This window comes from Varroa destructor, unplaced genomic scaffold (assembly GCF_002443255.2).
Source record: "Varroa destructor unplaced genomic scaffold, Vdes_3.0 BEIS01000005.1, whole genome shotgun sequence".
NCBI lineage: Eukaryota > Metazoa > Arthropoda > Arachnida > Mesostigmata > Varroidae > Varroa > Varroa destructor.
The window spans coordinates 37,969,933-37,990,269 of NW_019211458.1; the positions used below are offsets into that span (position 1 = coordinate 37,969,933).

A 20,337-nucleotide genomic window follows, 5' to 3' on the forward strand; every position below is an offset into this window, starting at 1 on the left:
CTGAACATCTATATGTACAAGAGTTAAGTTACATGAAGCCAAAATCGTCTGAGCTATAACTTCTGTGAGATAACAAATTTGAGCCGATGCTGCTATTACCCGAAGCGTACCGGTGGGTGTCATTTCGAAAAAAAAAAAAAAAAAAAAAAAAATATGGGTAAATGTATTGCTTGACAAAAGTCATCTTTTAATTTAGCGTAAGGAAAAACTGTATCAGCTATATATCTCCGAGTTCAATCCCAAAAACACACAACAAAACATGTAGATATAACGCAATCATAGAATTTAGATAATTTGACTGCCTATTATTATTATTCAGAATCGTAGAAGTCACAGGCGAACCCAGCTGGCTATATTCTATACTCAAGTCTACGAGATGATTGAGCTTTGTTTTAGACGAGTGCGTTACCTAAAAGAAAGCTGAGAGACTTTCGATCGAAATATAGTATCCATGGGATGCAGCGAGCACGCCTGCACCGACAGATCTTTGCTTGAGAAACGAGTGCGATCGAAGGGAAAGTTTCTACTTTTTTTTCTTACATTCTAATTTGGTTTCTCCTCTGTTTGCGATGCTATCTGAAAGGCTAACCGGCCGGCTAACATCCACGGTCGCCTAAGCAGGCCACTTCTGAGCCGCCAATCGGCAGCGATACCCAGGTCCATCGCAGTCTCTTGCCCATTAGAATCAGTGATGAAAGAGCGCGGACCTTAACGAATAGACCTGTCATTGAGCGGACATCAGGCTGCTGGTAGAGCATCGAGTGGCTCGGGTGACATCGCATTCGCTGTTCCAACCTTAAAAGTTGCTCACTCAGGTCTTGCTTTTGCTTTGTACCCGTCCGCTTTCTTTCTTCCGCTCGTTGTTGCCGCCTGCTGCTCTTCGATGTCACCTCGTGTCAATTCTCGTTAGGAATATGTAGTGCCTTTTCTGTCACATCATACATTACATGACGGCCAAGTCTGACGGAGCCCATAGGGGAGTGCCCTGCGCCCCTACTGACCCTACAAGCGCTGCTTATCCGCCTGTCGATTGTAGAAATTTGTGTGTTGATAGTTCAACAATTCAAAGATATCTACTGGACATAATAATAATAATAAACGACGTTGGAAATACATACTCTTATACACAACCGGGGTACACATGCAAACGGACGGGCCTAACAGGGCATTAAATCACTGGCATACGTATAAATCAATGATTTAATGCCGGCGAATACAAAAGGACAGGAACGAAGCGTCATGGAATAAGGGCGATCAGTGTAAGCTATAATAAGTCGCCATTTTGCAGTGACCTATTTGTGAAATTGCAGAGTATTTTTTCTTCATTAGATAGTGTGACTACGTTTCCTTTATTTAATCACACCTATGCACACAAATGAATACAGAGATAACCGGTGACACTGCTATAATAGCTAGTTGTCCATTTTGGTAAGCATAATATATCGTAATAAAGGCAAATGGCGCTGTCTTAGTGTATTGGATTATCTTAAGCCGATTCGTTTACGCCTATAAATATTTTGTCCTATTGTCAATCCAGTTTATTACTAGCTGCAAGCCCTTCGGGGCTGATTGCTGATTGTACTTCATTGTGCATAGCTCGTGTGTGATCGCGTTACTAAATGAGGCTGCGGGAAAGTTGAAGCGCAGTTTAGGGGCAGGATCGATTCGTCGGTTTGGGTACACTCGACCCAGAAAAGGAGTCTTTGGACGCTGGAGAGGAACGGTCAGTATCGTATTCGATGCTCCGGCTTGATGAGGCTACGGCGGCGTGCTACACTTTAGGAGACGCAGGCGTAGAGAGAAACAATCAGCAAAATGGAGAAACGACTAAGCCACATAGTCGCCATATGAACGAATAGAGACTAGATGCTCATATAATTTCGTTAGGGTTTCGAGTCTACCCTGAGTGTATGCGTGCGTCACAACGACAAAACGAAACGAAAAGAAGCGAGAGAAATGCAGAGGGGATAAAGCGACGTCCGTCCATCCGCTCTGCCGACTGATGGGTTCCCCTGAGAACGCCCCTGTTCAGAAACACCAATGCGAAGGTGGCGCAAGCGAAGACATTGATGAACGAAAGACCATCAGGAGGGGGTAGTGTGAAAGCGAACGAAGCCACAGAGCAGTGCGATGATTGTGAGGAGATGCGCAACGATAAGCAGTAGAGTAGAGCTCGAGCAGATGAGAGTTTACGAAGTGGGCTACGGTGGAATATAGGCAAAGACAAACTTGTCCACAGCGTAAAAATATACGATCTGTTTTTTGGGGACTCGCTTTATGTTTGTATAACACTTGATTTGAAGCGTACGTCGGTATTATCGCTACAGCATTGCTTGGCGTGGAATATATATGGTTCAATATTAGAAAAGAAAAACATTTGCCTTTTTCTATTCGTTCGTATCCGCATCTTGATGCAGAAAGCATACTCCGCTCTCGTTGACTCTCGACATAGTCAGATTTGAACTAATTATGGAGTCAGCTAGCTTACTCTGGCTGCTGTCGTCTGCTAAGGATATCAGACGAATATTGACAATAGCATTGTGCGATAAGAGATCGTGCAAATCCCATCAACTATAATTTTTTGAGCAAGCAAGGACAAGTTATGATGACCTGCGTTCTCATACGACCGGACAGTGTTGACAAAGTAGCCGACCTGAAAAAAATGGTACAATATATTAATACTATATAATCGCGAGTGCTTGCGAAAACCTATTCACTACCTGGGTCATTAACATTAAGCAGTTAAACGTGTGCACGAGCATTGAGCCACATAACACTTGCACATGTATGCATATTCAACATAGGCAAACAAAAGCCCCACAAGCGATAGCTGGTCTACCAGAGCGAGGGATGACGAATGGGTCAAATGTGCTAGGTTAATAATTTTCGATTCACTTTTCTTATTTTTTGATCTACACTCCTCCCCCATCCCCTCCACCTGTGGCACCTCACTATTAGTAGATATGCTAGCACACGCGCTAATGGAAGCATGCCGTCGTTCTAACGGCGTCCTATTGCTTTGCCCGAGGGGCCAGCAGACATTCAGCGGCTGCCTAGATTGATGAAGGTGTCTAGCCGAGCACTACTCAGAGTAGTATATGCAGACTATATAATAAGGAGGAAAAGTCGTGTTGTCACCGTCATCATGAGGGTGTCCTGACGTCCGCAATCTGCCTCCTTGCCTCTATTTGGGTTGTGTGGGCACGTGTGTGCGTGTAGCTCTCAAGCTAAGTGAAACGACGCAGTTCGGCTCAAGCCTTATGTCGCGTCGTAATGTCGGTGGTCGGCAGTCTCTCGCTGCGTAGCGTAACGTCATTTGTACGTGTTGGTACTGATGGCGATGGTAGCAGTATACCTCTTCGATGCTACAGAATACTGCCTGCGTTCGCCCTGACTGTTTGTCTGCGTGTGTGTATGTGTATCGGTTTGGGTGTCTGTTTCCAGCCGTATCCGTTCGTCTGTGCGAAACATTTCGACGGCTGGTTTCGTATGCTACGTGGACACCCAATAGGTTTGCCACGTGGCAACGACCGCGTTCTAGTCCACTGGGAGATCAAGGGCAATACGGTGAGTCGTCGCCTCGTTCCCTTCTATTGCTTAAGGGCTGCCAGGCGGACGATTTAGTTTGCCGTTTGCGTCATCAGATCAAACGGTCGCTGGCGGCAGCTATGCTGTTACGGACGTCGCCATCGTTGGCGTAATCGTACGTGCGAACCTATCTAACCGCGTGTGTTCAATGCTTCTGGTGTGTGTTTATGAAAATAGGTTAGAAGGCTGTCGCTCGTTTTTGGCAGTCCGCCCCATTGTAATCTCGACTACAGGCAGCTCTTAAGACCATTCTCATCATTTGCGTTAGCTGGCTCGTCAATGCGGGTGGCTTTCTCTAACTAACCTCCTCTGATTAGACGGCCATTGTAGGAGATGGCGGGCAGTTTTAAGGACGAAGACACAATGCAGCTAATAGCGAATATTCAAATTAAGCACGTACTGTTCCATTGTGTAAATGAGGCGTGAATGGCAAAACAAGGGAAAAGCAACAGTCATCATCTGTTGGCGAGCCTGAGAAGCAGTTGTATTGATAATATCTTACGACAAAATAGCGCGAATATATAGATATGTTTAAGGTAGTGGACGAGCAAATAGTCTAACAATGGATAAAAAAAAAAAAACTGTCAGAACCGGACCAGTTTCTTCAAAGTGACCCAAAGAACCAATACTTATAAATACGGTATGTTCACGCAATGCCACAAGCGAATTATAGTATTTTATAATAATCTGCACCAAGTTAATTTAACCTTCGGCGAGAGGCTTTTTGTATAATTTATCTTGTAATAGCAATGACTCGGTTACATGGATTCATGAATCTTACATGAATACTCGCTACATGATGAAATGAGAATTATTGCATGTTTCTTTTTCCGGCCACTTTTTGCCCCCATTTCTTACGCTGCCCGCATCTTTCTCGCACAAGATATGTAACTGAAATAGCTGAGTCTCGATTACTACTATGTTCTCGTTGCAGTCATAGCCGAAGGTAATAACGTACTCCGTTTTGTCCGAAGATTGTAATAAGGGCAATGTTGCTAAGGGACGTAATATAGTTGGCCTACTGGGTTACCGCTTCATGTATGTGTATGCGCGTGCCTGTGAGTCAGTATTTCTATGCGACTTCCCATGGCCGTCTGAGTAAGACAATAGGATTCCGTTTTCTGTTATTTTCTCGTTTGTCTATGACGTCGGACTGCCATCGGATATTGCCCACAGGATTTCCACTACTCCGGCCATAGTTGTATGAACCGTATATTCGCTCATATGTCTTACACACATAAACATATAATGTGATATGTGCATGTAGTCTCTCATGTGTCAGTGTGTGAAGAGGATAAACCATGCCTTCTGAAACATTCGTTCTGTTCATGGCAAGATGTAAATTTATGCACACGTGTCTTATGGGCTATCGATATACGCGTGAACCATGTACACGTTAAGCCGACAATTTCAACGGAAACGTGAACAAAAAGAAGGTGCCTAAATGATTTCAATTAAGCCGAGCTCACAATTTTCTGATCGTTCCTGCTGTTAATGGGACATTGGTTTAAGCATATATTTCTAAAAGATTGCACATTATTCGGCAAATACAGCGTTATTGTTCCTTCAAAAAGAGACCATGATCCTGTACGGAGCCAGCGTCTCAATTTTGTCCAAACGATAAGGCAAAATTTCAGAATAAAATGGAAAACATATTGGCCAAAATGGCATAAAACGTTTTGCCTCCATCTTGAAGGGCATCGAAGCAGTAGTTACGCCAAAGATCATGAGCAAGATAGCGTGATCTGCTATCGCTGTGTCTCCGACTGACCAGTACTTCTGCTCCCGTGTCACCAATTTTCGTCAGCTCCCTAGCTGGTTCCTCTTTATATATGTATACCTATCTTTATCTTGGAGCATTCCCTACACGCGTAGCGTGTACACTCAGGCTATTTAGTTAGTTTGCCTATCTCACTTTATTATGGAGGTCTAGTTTTCGCTACCATCTCCATATTTGACCTTTTCCACGGGTTCCACAAATCTGCTTCTTTTTTTGCGTGTCTGTTTTTTGTAGTAACAGCATTTACTGGGTCTTTCGAGGGACTCCCGTAAAGACTTCTCGAAAGCAATCTTTTGTTGTTCTTCCATGAGACTAGCTGCGTAGCTACTGCGTAAGACGACAAGCTATTTAAATATCGTTCTTCCTTTCGTTATCGTCGTTTTTTTCGCTAGCAATAAATATTAGCAGTCCATGCCGATCCCTCGGTGCGGCATTTTCGACGCATCGTTCGCTAAATTCGTTCAGTCTCCAGGCTAGAAGGTATTGCTGGCTGAATATCTCGTTAATCCGTGTACCCACGGTAGGACGTTATTGCTCGTTGCATTTAACTGTTGAGTTCACTGCTGATCCAACATCCACTGCGTCTTGTCTTCCAGTGGGTTGAAGACGAGATCATGCGCGCGGTCAGCGGGTCTGTGATCAACCATCGCTTGTGTTTGGACCACATTGTGTCGAATTGGTATTGTTGAGCTGCATTTCTTAGCGATGGGTGGCAGCACGGTGACTGCCAGATAACTATCGAAATATTGCGGGAATGATCGTCTGCCATTCTACCTATTGATATTATAAACAAGTGATGTCGTGATTAGGCATTTGATTTCGTATTATAGAGTGCATGGCATGAAGTATCGATAAACACATAACGAAAGCGTTTCTTATGATTCCACTTGCCTTCCACTGCTATGTTGCTCGTAGCAACGTGAGAAAAAATAAAGTAAGTCTTAAACATATGACCGAAGTGAAAGCACCGTCAGCAGTTAGATTTTGTTACCAGGAAAGGCGACATAAGAATAAAAAAATTAATTGAACACCACCCGGCTAGTTATACTTAGAGCTTAAGAATCGAAACATCGACGAGCCTGCTTTCATTTTTATTATAATAGGAAAAAAAAAAAAGCAATACGGCCGACCGGGTTATTTTCTTGCGACTATACTATGGCGCCACCAAACCTTTATGCTGAGGTTGCGTTTCAACTAAACAAGCGATCTTTGGCTCGATTGTGCGTCTATACGTTCGTTCAACAACTTGCCTTACAATTTGCTCCTGTCTGCTTTAGCCTGGCCCCTCACAAGGGCCGCGACTAGTACCGATCAACCGAGCCAATAATCAGCCACGTGGCCTTAACCCATGTAATCCCAACCAGTCCTGTTCTATGCTAGTAGCAAGGGAATAGATCCTCACAATGTATTGTTCTGCTTTCTAAGAACCTGTTCCCACCCGCGATTTTACTACTATTCCTTATTTCACCACACCCTGGTCCGCCACTAGCGGCGTCCATTCTTACATATCTATCTAATACGGGGAAGAGACAAATGGCGAGGTCCAAGATGGCGGCGTTTCCGGACCCATTTCCGGCTCTTCGAAAGCTACGAGCTCACACACAGCGAAAGTGAGAGAGCGATAGAGTGAGAGGTAATGAAATGGGGAAAACAGGTTCACCCGGACCCTCTCCCCCGCACTGCTTTTGCTCCATACATAAATATATTCCCTCACATACATATTCCACAAACATCCCAACAAACATATATAAATATATACTTGCAAACACACACACATACACACGCCGAAACATCGACATAAAGCATCGAAATCCGTTGGCTCTGCCGGGCCAAGCAGGACCTGGTGACCCGAGGGTTGCTCTGGTCTCGATGTTGGTAGTGGCGGAGGAAGTCGAAAGCTGTGTCAATGCCACCGCCCACAGTCCGTGCTGCGACAAAGCCCGCCGCTATGGGATTTTCGTCCTGCAGCTTTGTCTACTGTATGTGGATCCTATAACCGACCCACATAAGTCGACGCCAACGACACGGCCGGCTCCGACTGCCGCCGGTAAAACGATGGAACTATGTGATCGGGTCAGAATCACAGGCTTGGTTACTTTGAAAGACCAGCGTACGGCTCAATGCGTTCATGTCAGCAGCGCCAAGCCTGCATTGGCACAGGCCTTGTGTTTACTTGGCTTGAGCCAAACCGTCTCCGCCTGTAAGGCATCCCCATTCACTATTTGTCGCATTTGACAGTAGAAGCTGAAGCAAGCAGTCTTCTTTCTCATTGTAACTGCAGCTTTTGCGTATAGCGTTCATGTCGCCTTGTTCCTTGGTCTCGATGAAGAGAGTGAAAGAAAGAGAGAGAACACATACATTATAATGGGATGCGTCCGTACGACATAGTCGTTACAACCGGCAGCGTCTGCCGTGCTTTTTGTGTAACTATATCGTGTTGTTAGTTTTTTTGGCTTAGTTGTACGTTTGTATGCGTGCCTGCGTATAATACTGACGTTTTCTGCAATGCTAATAGAGTGCAAGGATTCAGTCAAAGAGGACCCAGGGAAACGATGCAATCGCAAAGTAAAAAAAAAGGAATGGGAGTAGGAGATTGGAGTCCTAATTTTTAGGTTCTTACGATCAGTGCCCGAATACACCGCTAAGCCGATATTCTGCCACTATCAGAAGTGGCTTAAGAGGGACAAAACCAAATTCTAAACTGATATCCATCCATACGGATTCCATATACATCTGCACTATGGATATCATCGGTATAGCTAAGTTTTGAATCATCTACCAACCTATAAGCCTTATAGATTGGTAGTGGAGGAGGCTCCGGAGGGCAACACTCCTTTAAGAAACTTTCACCAGTGAATCACATCGAAGTCGGAGTGAATCTCCGAGCGGATCACAGTTATAATAATGTGGCGCAACCTTAGTTTCGTTGTCATTATTGTCGCTATCGTCTTGCCCTCACAGAAGCGATCAGCATTGTGGAGTTCTTCCAGCTCAAGGTGGAAGCTAAAGCTAAACATACAAAACATATCACTAAGGATAAGAAGATGCTTCATTCAGTCAGTCGTTCGTTCGTCCGTTCGTCCGTCCGTCGTATCTCTGCTTCGCGAACGCTTTGGCTACTCGATAGCTTGCTATATGTCCTAAATGTACTCGATAAGCTTAACCAGCTCCTCGACTAAATAATCTTAGTAATTTATTCAGAATTGAGCCGCCAAACCTCAACACAAACTGCCCCTATTCCTCTCCGACACCACAAACAGCCCCAAACCTTTTAGAATTTACCGTACTGGCCTGTTCCCTGTTCTGTCTCGCCTTGTACTGCGTCTCTCCTAACTCCCAGCCGTAAAAAGATGCCGATGGACAGCTAAAGGAACGACTGAACCAACTTGTGTGGTGTCAGTTTGAAGCAGCTTCAAGGCGCATCGTTCATTTTGGCCGCTTTGCTGCTGCCACCACCGCCCTGCCGACACTGTTGCTGCGGTTTCTGTTGGGAAGTTAAGAAGATAGGGCCTAGCTGGCCACGAGTTTGCAGGGTCGATAGAAAATTGAAGCAGGCAACGCTCGCGGTCTTTCCTTGTAGGCAGGCAGCAGCAGCAGGGCACAGGCTGGCCAGTCAGGCCAATGAAGAAAGAGAGTACAGGAAAGCAGGACCAATAGCTAGGCTCAAGCGGCGACGCAACAAATTGGAAGATATTTCATCCTCAGCTTGTCTGACGATCAAGCAGACCTGGTCTTTTCTCTTTCGTTCTGCCTCTCTCTGGTCCTCTGTCCCGACTTCCGCCACCATTTTTCCCCGCTTCATTCTCTGTTGTCTCAATTTCTCTTCAAACGATGAGAGCTGCTACTGGAAGATCTTTGGCATGCTCCAGCTCTACCCCGCCTTATCCTCATGAATCTCCAACGCTCCGGCGATTCTACCACTGCCATCCTCACTAGTGTTGTAGCTGCTTCGGCAGCTCTGGTTCATCGGCTCTCCTGCACAGTGTATACGTCTACCATGTGTGCGAGGGCTCGTTTGAGTCTGTGCGTGTGCCATTTGCAAGTTTGATGAGATTTGGCCTCCTTGCAATGGCAGTGGTGGCGCTGGTGTGGTCGACCAGCTTCTGCCTTCATCCTACTCTTTTTCTTTGTTCTTCCTCCGGCCTGCATTTGCTGACCACTCTCCAGGCTTCACGGGTTCTTCCGCTCTTCAGGATTCCTTTACTTGTCTCTATCGTGAGGTTTTCTCATCTCACCAGTGCGACGACTACTACACTTTCTTGTTCTATTCTTCTCTCTCTTCTTGATGCTTTTTTCCACACCATTGTGGACATGGTAGCTAGCGAGGAAAACGTCAGCGCGAGCTGGCGGGTGAGCTTTTAGTTCGTTACAGACTCTGCCAGTAAGCCGAAACGAAACAAGTTTGAGAAGAAGTCAGGACCGTGCATAGATCGCAAGTATGCGCTACTAGGATAGGAGACGCATATGTGTAATGTAGTGATATATACTGTTCAGTCATGACATGATAGTCGTGTGCAGACAGTGGGTAAAGGATAAGACAGCGACAGTCACGACTGCTTCAGAACCGCCATTTTTATTCGGATGCTTCTAGACGCTGACGTAAACGGTTCAAGACAGCCCAGAGTAGCTCCGTCTGACCAAGTTTCACTGGTCAGACCTGATCGCTTCTTCCGAGCTCCGTCCTCCACTTCAAAGTCGCCCTAACACGAGTTCAACAGGCAAAAAAGACTCCCACTGAGCTCTCTATCTAACTCATTGTGTCCAATTGTTCGTTGGCTGTTGAGGCGGGCAGACAGACAAGAAGGCAAGCACGGAATGATGTGGCCGTCAGTGTGGCTCCACTTGCAATATACTTGAACACTCGATTTCCTCCTCAGTACTTATATGGTAAATGTTGATGGTGTCGCTGCTTACTCGTAATTACTTTGTTGAGTCGTGACAGCCAGCCATTGGGCTAGGTTGGGTAGCGTTGGGCGCAGAACATTAGATAGGGTTGCGATATAGGTTACGACGCCGCGCCCACGTGTACCACTAAAGCACGATCCAGAAAGGTGCAACTTTTTTCTCTTTACTATCAGCTAACTGTATATTAAACAATTTCTATAAAATCTGACCAACAACGACAATGAATACCGAGGTCACTGGACTATCACTACTACTGTCGTCATTGGCGTTTTCTTCCTTCAATCTGGTTCGAGCTTTGCGGGTATTGTGACGCGCGTTTTTCTACTACACCCTGTTTCTCTCCTACAGAGTAACTCTCGCCCTTTTCTTGCCTGTACCTCTACTTGTACTCCATTAGGGTCGATTCTAATGATTACTGAGGAGAACTGCTAAACGTTGAGCGGTTGGCAAGTGGAGATCAGCGAGTGACAAGAGGCGGACAGTTCATACAACTCGCACTACGATATACCGCCAACATTAGCCAAAAATAAAACCTTCTTGAAAGATGGAAGCTGCAGTAGCAGTACAAACGGCGCATTTTCCATGCTTCTCTCTCGTTCGCTATAGCTTCTTCCCCCGTCTGTCTATTGCTGAGCGTATAAGTGCCATTCAAAGATGGCTGTCTTTGCGTGCATGCGTCTACATGTATACGACAATGGCAACTGGCTCGGTACAATGTCTCCTACGACGACACTGTCTTGTGTGTATGTCTGCTTATGTTTGTTGTAGGAGCCACTACCGTAGGGATGGTAACCCATACTAGATACCGACGGGCTGACTCAGCGGGATTGTCATCTTTTATAGATCTCCTCCAGCAGCCCGACATACTATAAGCCTTAACGAGATTAAAGGCTGTCATTTGAACCAACTGGGAGACAAAGCGGCTCCGCCTGCTTGCCTACTGCCTGTCCAGCCAGCCGAAGAACGCCGTTTCCCCGATGGGCCTTAGCTGCTAGGCCATAGTCCACGGTCGATCCCGCTGCGGCTCTTGCCGGCTCCGCCGCAGCGCCACCGCGTCGCGGCTTTCCTCATTGATGGCCAGAAGTCTATACACTTGCTTACCTACTGCTATAATGGCAGAATAGTTGTACGGTTGTATGTGTGCGTGTATAGGTTTCTATCTGTGTCCGGCTGTCCGGGCGCATAAGCGCGAAACTCGATGGATCTCGTCGAGTTTATTGAACGGAAACTATGTCCACTCTGCTGTATGCATAAGTGAATATATACGCTTCACTCGTTAGGCCTATTTGATTTGAGCTGCGGCGATAGCATCGCTTCTCTAAATGATGCGTCGTCCCGAGGATGCCGGGAGCGTTTACGAGACGATGAACTGGGCGCATCGCGGGGTTCTGATAGCATTGAGGTGGCACTGAGCGTGTATTGATGCCTTTACTGAAGTTTGGGGGCTGACACTAACTACTAGTAGTTCACGACTCGTCATGACTCCACTAGTTTATGGGAAAACAACGGAAACGATAATACACAAACACAATGTTCTCAGCGTCTGCAGCGTCGGCGAGGCGGTAACGGGAGCTGACGACTACAGTTGCTACTGGAGACAGTTGCTCATCTAATTTGGGTCGACTCATATGTTACAGTTCCATATCGGGTGCCTATAGCGGTGTCAATGATAACTTACGGTGCTAGTTTGTTGTCGATGATAACTTTAGGCAAAAAAATCATATAGACAAAACCTGTTGGTCGTTCTGGCTTGTCGCTTGTCGATGGGTGGTCTAGAATGCCGATAATGAAATGATGCCCTTCGAATTTCTTTGTCTCAATCTCATTTTGCCTTCGTAGTCTTCGTTTCGACCTTCAGCCTTTAGTTGCGCTCCGAGTCTATTTCCATTGAACTTTCGTCGTTCGTTCTGCCATCAGAATCGACAAATGTAGTGGCACTGGTCGTTGACCAGCTGCCGCTTTGAATTTCATTCTGCTATCACAGTTGGCCGGCGATTTATAGACTAATTGCTTTAATGGTGAGGATGGATGGATCGATGGATGGGTGGTAACGCTAGATGCAGTGCACCGTTTTCATTCTGCCGAAAGTCACCGTAGGAAAGCCTCGCGATCGAGGTTTCCTGCGTACACTGTTTTCGCTGCTCTGCGTTTGGTTACGCTGATGGAAAAAGTACGTGTGGCTAAGAGCGAACGTTTCACCAACATTCATAGCCTACCTGTAGTGAGTGACAGCGAAAAGCTCCGACTCTGACGGTCACCGGAGATGATATTCCCGATATAGGACAACACCGTATACTTCGCCTTTTCCCTCAGAAGTTCTCTGTATCAAGACAGCATGAAGCGTTAGATGGAACGGATGAGTGAACGAGTAAATGAATGAATAGTGTATTCATAAGCACGTGAAGCCTTTCTGAAAGGGGGAGGCCACACGCTAGCTCAGTTGCTAGGTCGGTGTTGGAAGAGACATACAAAATGTCGAAGTTCCGTCGTCGTCTCGATAAAGCTGATTCCTATTCCAGTCGTTTATTGACCGTGGAGCTTGTTCGTGGTTATATGGAAGAATAACACTATACGCTTATCGCCTGTTGTAAAGCGTTTTCGTTTTCCGCATGTATACATATGTAGATGCGAGGCGTCGTCGTGATACGTTGATTTCTGCCGCGCTTCCCTTGCTCCAGAGAAGAACGCTCCTACAGGAATACAGGAGTATTCAATATCGATGACAATCATCAGCATATTTTTAATAGTAATGATAATAACTGATTGATATTCTAACAATCATAACATTGCCAGGTAATTGTGTATAGGGCCTATAATATATAATAATAACAGATTGATGACCCAACTGAAGACTCAGCTAATGAAGTCTGTTTATTATATGGTAATATTAGCTGATTTTTAAAAGTTGATTATTATTTTGATATGAAAGTTAACGTATTTAACTTCGAAATAGCCAAAGAATACCAAGCCATTAGAATGGGTAATCATTAATGATTTTGCTATACTCTATTTAGTTTTCTTTAGGCAGCATTTATTCGAGAATTAACGCGTTGGCAGTAGTTGACATTATTGTTTGTTTGTTTTTTTTTTGCTTTCAGGTAAATTCGAGCTACCTTCAGGCTATTGTCACCCATATCATGAGTATCCATAAAAAAATACTTTCCAATTGAATTGTGAAATACCTATATTGTTAGTAATTTCCTTATTTTCTATTAAAAATGCCTATGTCTATATTAATGGCGTAATTGTACCAGAAATAAACAGTAAAATTCTTTCAGAAGAACGTTGGCTTAATCTAGATTTAGTGGGCCCTATATCGCTGCCTCTTAGACAAACACCATTCATCGAAAACGGAAAGTTTATTGTTGTCGGATATTTATACCATAGTATATTTGGGCTCAGTACGGACAACTGACCAAATTATAGTGCCTACATAATTCCACTGGCGAATCATGCCTCGTTTCTCTTTCAATAATTGCCACCAGACACTTCTACCATAATTAACTCGCTTGCTGTATAGGGTGACGGCAGCGTCGACGTCTTTCTGTCACGCTTTTCTTCCACGAAATTTGTATGTACATCGTGTGATGTAGCTTCAAGTCTTATTTTTCTCGGTTTTCCGCACTGTTCGTTTACCTCCTTGAGCCAAAGCTTCGAAAAACTACACATATGTAACGCAGCTTTCACCAAATGACAATCATCATTCTAAAGGCTCTTACGCAAAGAAGTTACTACAGAGACCTAAATTCAAGGAGGAAATTGGCGATTTTACCAAGCGACAGAATCGTCCTAAAATGCCATACCAGATAATAATCGCTCTGTGGCTATGCATTTCGTTGGTGTACGCTTACTCTTGCTTTACGAAACTTATAGGGAATATTCGGTAACTTTCTTTTTTGTCTGCCACCAATGCAGCAGGAATGCAAAATCAATAGAACAGAAAGGATCCCAAATCCTGTTAATTCCTTTTGCTCTCAATCAACCACAGCAGACCGATCGCGCCAGAAGCGTCTGACACTAGCTAGAAGGAAAAATAGAGACACGCTTTGTGACATTATATTGTCTCGTATAGTGGAAGAAAACAAAAGAAGCCGATACCAACAGTAGCAGCAATTAGGAAGCCTTTTTGACTCAAGATTGTGTGACAGCAGTAACAAAAATAGCAATAAATGCCAAGAATAATAAAACAATTATCGAAGGTCATATATATATATATATATGACAGTAGCTATAGCAGTAGCTATGGTCATTATAATCATGCTCAAGTATCGATAAATTATAATAGCCTTCGTTAAGAAAAACCAGGTCATGCTTTGCTTCGACTATCATAGTACAGGTGGCGCTGAATAACCCAGAAATCATTCCTGTCGATTTAGTCTCATAATCGGCTTCGTATGCATCGCAAATGTGAACCCGCACTGCATAGCCATAGCAATACAATATTGCTACTCTATACGTGGACAAAAACAGACAATTACCCTTTGTAACGTTACATGATCATTTTCACAAGTGTTCTTATATTTGTATGTGTGTCCGTTGGTCGGCCTAGGCCGTATGCACTGGCATAGTACCTGTCTGTCTGTGTATGGGACCTATCTAGACAACGTGCACCACCTTCGAAAATCATGGTCAAGCACGGCTCTGCGGATCTTTGAGATGCGTACAAGTTTGCATTCTTGTTCCATCTCTCGCACCCTTGTCAACAGCCTTCGACACACAATTCTATTGCGATTGACTTTACGACCCCGTACTGCTTTTCCAGCATAACACTATTGTACGCTTTTCTTCCGCAGCGCCTACCTTGTCCTTGTAAACCAAAAGTGAAATGGTCTTCTGTTATACTAATAAGTGGATGTGTGTGTTTGTATAGCACAATGCAGGCAGGCAGGCAGGCAGGCATCGTTACCTCATTCTCCCGCTAACCGCCGTTCCTCATAAGGCCGCTACAAATAGCCGCGATTCATCCTCGCACGTCCTCTTTCCTTGACTTCCTCTATAGGCGCACTTGTACGTATTATGTATGTACGTACATGTATGTATACTGTCCTATGCTCGTACATTGCTATACATGGATGTGTGTGAACGCAGTTTGACGAAGAGACAATGGAGCGTCATATATCGTATCGGCGCAACGAATAATTGTATTTCTGATGGCGTCAACTGACGGCCGCGGCGATCATAGCAGCAACTATTGTTACATCAAGCAATTTGGCTTATTGCACGGTCGTAGTTGTTGGTGTCGTTGACTTTGTTTGCTACTGCAGCACGAATTGTTGTGTCGCAGCCGTTGTACCCTAGCCGTGTGCAAAAGTAGCGCAGTGGCCGCCGACACTGTTGTTATTGTTAACTTAAGTTTTTGCCGCAGCAAAGTTCTACGTAAACGAAGAGATAATTGTTCATGTCTTAGGAAGACAGGTGCTAGGCTGCCGTTCTATGTATTAGCGAAAGGGGCATCAGAAGCCAGGATGGCATCGCGCGATGGTCAGGGAAAAATTCGGACGAGTCGAGTCAATTTGCGAAAGGCAGACGACATACTTTGGCGGCCGATGCGGTAGTAGCAGTTGTGACAAATGCTTACTAGCTCGACCATGTCGGCATAGCCTTGTCGTTGTTGTGTCTGGGTAGCAATCAGATAAATAGGATTTTTACCTTTCAACAATCTGGTACGGCACACGAACCCATTCGGTTGCCGGTGTCTATCAACGAAGATTTTTCTGCGGCGAAAAGTATATTGTGTCGTATCTGACAACATCACGAGTCCCATTGAATCATTGATCGGGAGACGTCAAGGACTCCGCGTGCAGATAGCTACGAGAACAGGAGGAGTCACTCGATGGACCCGTTTCCCCTTTCGGAAAGCCTTTGTTTTATCACTATGATTATATTCTGTCGGGGTCCCAAACAAACAGTCAGAGAGAAGTAATGATAATTAACTTTATAGTACTAGTAATAATGGCCATATTGAGATAACAGATGAAGAGTAGCGGCAACGAAAACAACGATAATTGTTTGGAATGATACATTGCGACGACTGTCGCTTTCATCGCATTTTGTCTACTATGGACCGTAGCATTGTTTGTTACTTAGTGGCTATGGAGAGGCTTGTTTTGTGGCTAAAATAGCGCTATAACAGGCTCAAGTTCGACTGCGAAGGACATGCAATCAAATTTTTAATGCATTCATGAGAGATATGCCTCAGCTGCATTTAAACGATAACAGTCAACAAAAAGCAAAAGACCTGCGAGATCTGCGAGAGAGCGTAAACTAGGCGTCTGCGTATGAAAATTGGAACTACACAAATATAAGATAGGCCCTTGGTGAAGTACGTAGGACTTTGTCCTATCTAGGTTAACGCTACCTCTTCGTACTTTTTTTTGTGTATACATTAATCCTGACGTTTCTTGACGTTCACCCGTCGTACAGTTTTAACGATGCACGGACATCAAAGTATCATCTTCGAATCATATAGAATGAAGATATGTGTATGCATGATTGTACCTGTGTATTTCCCTTTTTCATCTTCTCTTTCCATTTATTTCTTATCGTCTTTATAGCAGGTGTGATTTTGGCACATTGCCATCGCTTCGATATTTTTGCTTTTACTTTGATGGCACATAATACCTAGGCGTTGAAGCTGTTTCATGGCTCCAGTTTAGGCGGCTGCTGTAATGGGAGTCTTGTTCGTAAACGACGCCAGCTAAAGGTTCATCCAGACGCCAGTCGGCGACTCACAACCATCAACTATACCGTAACCGTATACTGAACTTGTGCTTCTGCTGATGTTGTTATTGTAGTTACTGCGGCTACGGCGACGTTTTACCGGTCATTCGTGCATCCACGGGAGCGACCCAGTTCAGCTCGGTTCATCTCGGCTGCGGTGGCAGCGGTGATGGCGGTGCTGGCATAAGTCATAAACATGGCGTCGAAACAACGACTACTTTATAGCAGCAACAGCAGCAAGTGTTGAAGCTGCTATGGGAACAGCATCAACGATAACCATGTGGCGAGGGTAGTAGTTCTTGGTCGAATGGTAACTAGATAACGTGGTCAAACTACGACGACATGACGCTCACAATGGCCGACAAGCGAACGCGGCCAACAGAACAGTGACGAGTCCGTCGAGGCACCGACAACAGCATCCGCTGTAACGAGACGTGTAACATAACAGTAGGAGTTTGGAATAACAAACCGCGGTTTGTCGCCTGGCTCCCGATGCTCGTCTGCGCTGGCGGTACGCGGGCTATCCCCAAAAGTCGTCCGTACTGGGGCTAAAACTACCATCCCTATATACCGTGTAGGGGCCGTATCACTGCTATTCGACTGAGCTTGGCCATCCACGTTCACTTAAGTATATTTGAGCTGTTCCTCGAGTCGCAACAAGAAGGTAAATCTAAGCGACGGCAGCAATACTGGCGATTTTGCAACAAAGGGGTAACGGCCGGTGGACAAAGTTCGATGTATACGACTCTGTAGAATTTTCTGAGGAAGAAATGTATAAGAACTAGCTTTCATTTGTTTTCGACACCGGTTGGTTTTGCGAAGCTTTTCGATCGAAGATATCGATTCTAGGATTAACGACTTCACAATACTGACAAGATGCAACCAAAAATTCTGGTCGACTGTCTATTAAATGGTACCACGCATTGCTATAACAGGGCACTCGTGTAAGTTCCGCTGCCTGATAGCTAACTGGGACTCCGATAAGAGGAGCACAAACTCAGCCGTAAGCAACAAACCCATTACAAAGAACCCATAACAAGCTGGGTGCGAAAACATAACTTCTATGTTTATGGCCCACAACTGAAAAGGGGTGTATTCATTACGTGGGTCTACCGTCGTGCTGATTAGGCTAGAAATGATGTTTTTCTTTTGGCTATATACAGTCTCACTGACGGGCTGTGGCCCGTCCACGTTTCGATGACTTTTGTTATTTCTAAAGCTCTATTCATTTTGTTGTTTTGTCTGCGTAAGTTAAACATTTGGCTACAATTTCAGTAACGCCGATTTTTGTATTGTTAATAGCACTTGAATACAACCAGTAAGCGAAATAAACAATATTCGGAACGTTGGGCAATGTCATCGTGACCCGCGTCGGAGTTAGGATACATTTGCTCACACAAACAGCAGTCGAACGTTCTCTGTCGTCGTTATGTAAGTAATTCAGGTCGGTGACGTTGGTCAAATCTACCATTAGCTCACCGGAAAAAAGCGGCGGTTCTGCCGACCTACCGGACTCGCTAGACGCATCGCTGATATAACTTAGCAAGGAGAGGCTGGCTGAAAAGGTTTATTGTTGCAAGTCCTAAAGACCCCCCTTCCCCCTCCAAGGGACTAGGCAGATGACCGTCACGGAGCAGCGCTCGCACATAGCCGTGACTTCCTCCGCCGTCATTCGTTCAAACCGAAGGGGCATGGAATCCATTGAATGAACTGGGGAGAGGTGACTTCTTTGAGGCACTTGGTGATAACAGGACACCATTGTACCGACCGCGCTTATTTATGAAAGCGAATAATACGAAAGGGTCTTTTTGAATGATAATTTACCTGAAATAGACATAACTGAGAAAGAAAATACTAGTAATTTAAACGGGGTTAAGTCGTGCTTAGTTTTGGTACTAAGTTTCCGGCGAAGCGGGTGTTGTCCACTTATGCTTTTGCCACTGGCCCATTGTTGGGCAAGAGCGTCACGTCGTTACGGTATGTATACCGTCTAGGGGGTGCAGTCGAACGCTTTCCAGTACCTGTAATTGTCAAGTGTGTAATTTCTCTCAAATAATAGAATTCGTCCTGATAATTGGGCCCGCGTTTGTCTACTGCTGAACCCAATTCAATACTCGTCTAGTCATCGATACGCATGACCAAATCGTACGCTGTGACGTACGTATCATATGTGATAGAGCATGCATTTAGAATCCCAAATATGCGCCTCACTTTCAGGCCTATATACACCTATGAAAGTCTAGTCCCAATACGCGTACTTGGAAGTTGTCGACGACGACAACAAAAAAGGTCTGTCTATGTACATACGTAGGGTGTCAGCTATAGTGGTAGATAATATAGAAAATACAGGTGACGTTTACGCGGTCGGTATATAGTTGTTCATGCCATCAGATATTAGAAGACAATCCCTATGATTAATAATCATAACAAACTATGATCAGCTTGCAGTCTGACTTCGAGTAAATGTAATCATAACCACAAGCAGCTGAAAACAAAGCGATTTCTTTCTCAATACCTCCGATAAGGACAGCTAACGGGTCTCCACTCATCCTTCGGTGCTGCTATTGCAACTGCTCCCGCCGGTGTGGTTAGCCCACCCGCCTGATTTTGCTCACCGTGGCTAATCGCATGTAGCTATAGCACAGCGTGAGATCGATCGTCAAAGGAACCGATGGCCTATCGGAGTTAGTTAGCTGCTTCATCGAACCTTGCCACTTCTGCCAAAACGTTCACGTCGGTGTCATGGCGTTATCGATCCGACGCCAAAATCTGCGTACGCTAGTTGATGAGCACCAAGTACGTGGATAGTGGCAGGCGGCCGGCCAGTGACCGGTTCGCCGTCGTTGCTCGTATTTGTTCGGTGAGCGCTGCCGTCTGTAGTAGTTACGTTGTATCACACGTACGACCGACCGTCTGGTGTAATAGTATAATTATGCCGTTCGTGCTTATAGATGCATAGTCGTCTATAGATGGATAGATAAATCGATACGAATATGTATGAAGTAGCCCTGGCGCCAATGACAACTAATTGATATCTGTTCATCGTATGCAGTGCGCAACGTAAGCCTCTCTGCGTTTATGACCTACATGTAGAAGAAGCCAGGTTGGTGGGGGGTTAACCCGTGGGGATTATGTTTTTCTCGTTGTTATTATGTCGCAAATACGTCACGAGCGACAATGATGGCCTGGCCAACGCTGACCTTGCACATGTATGCGATGCGCAGATCGCTACATAATGGGTTGTACGTACAGACGCTCATAACGATTTCTCCCCGGGCAGGAATATCGACATCTCCCTTGGGAAGGGTCTCATTAAAAAGAAGTATATACAGATAATAGGAACG

At 45.0% G+C, this 20,337-nt stretch overlaps 1 protein-coding gene and 1 long non-coding RNA gene across 5 annotated transcripts in view; both read left to right on the forward strand.

The window, feature by feature from the left end:
- The window catches only part of LOC111251588 (Krueppel-like factor 6), a 401,643-nt gene that overhangs the window by 202,083 nt on the left and 179,223 nt on the right, over nucleotides 1-20,337 (forward strand). The gene's annotated exons all lie outside the window — the stretch shown is intronic.
- On the forward strand, nucleotides 8,552-20,290 carry LOC147755653 (uncharacterized). 2 transcript variants are annotated; one of them, XR_015327920.1, is made up of 3 exons: nucleotides 8,552-13,066; nucleotides 13,372-16,595; nucleotides 17,068-20,290. It is a non-coding gene; the product is annotated as an uncharacterized LOC147755653 (long non-coding RNA). The 2 variants fall into 2 exon arrangements; XR_015327919.1 differs by having other exon boundaries at nucleotides 8,554-13,019.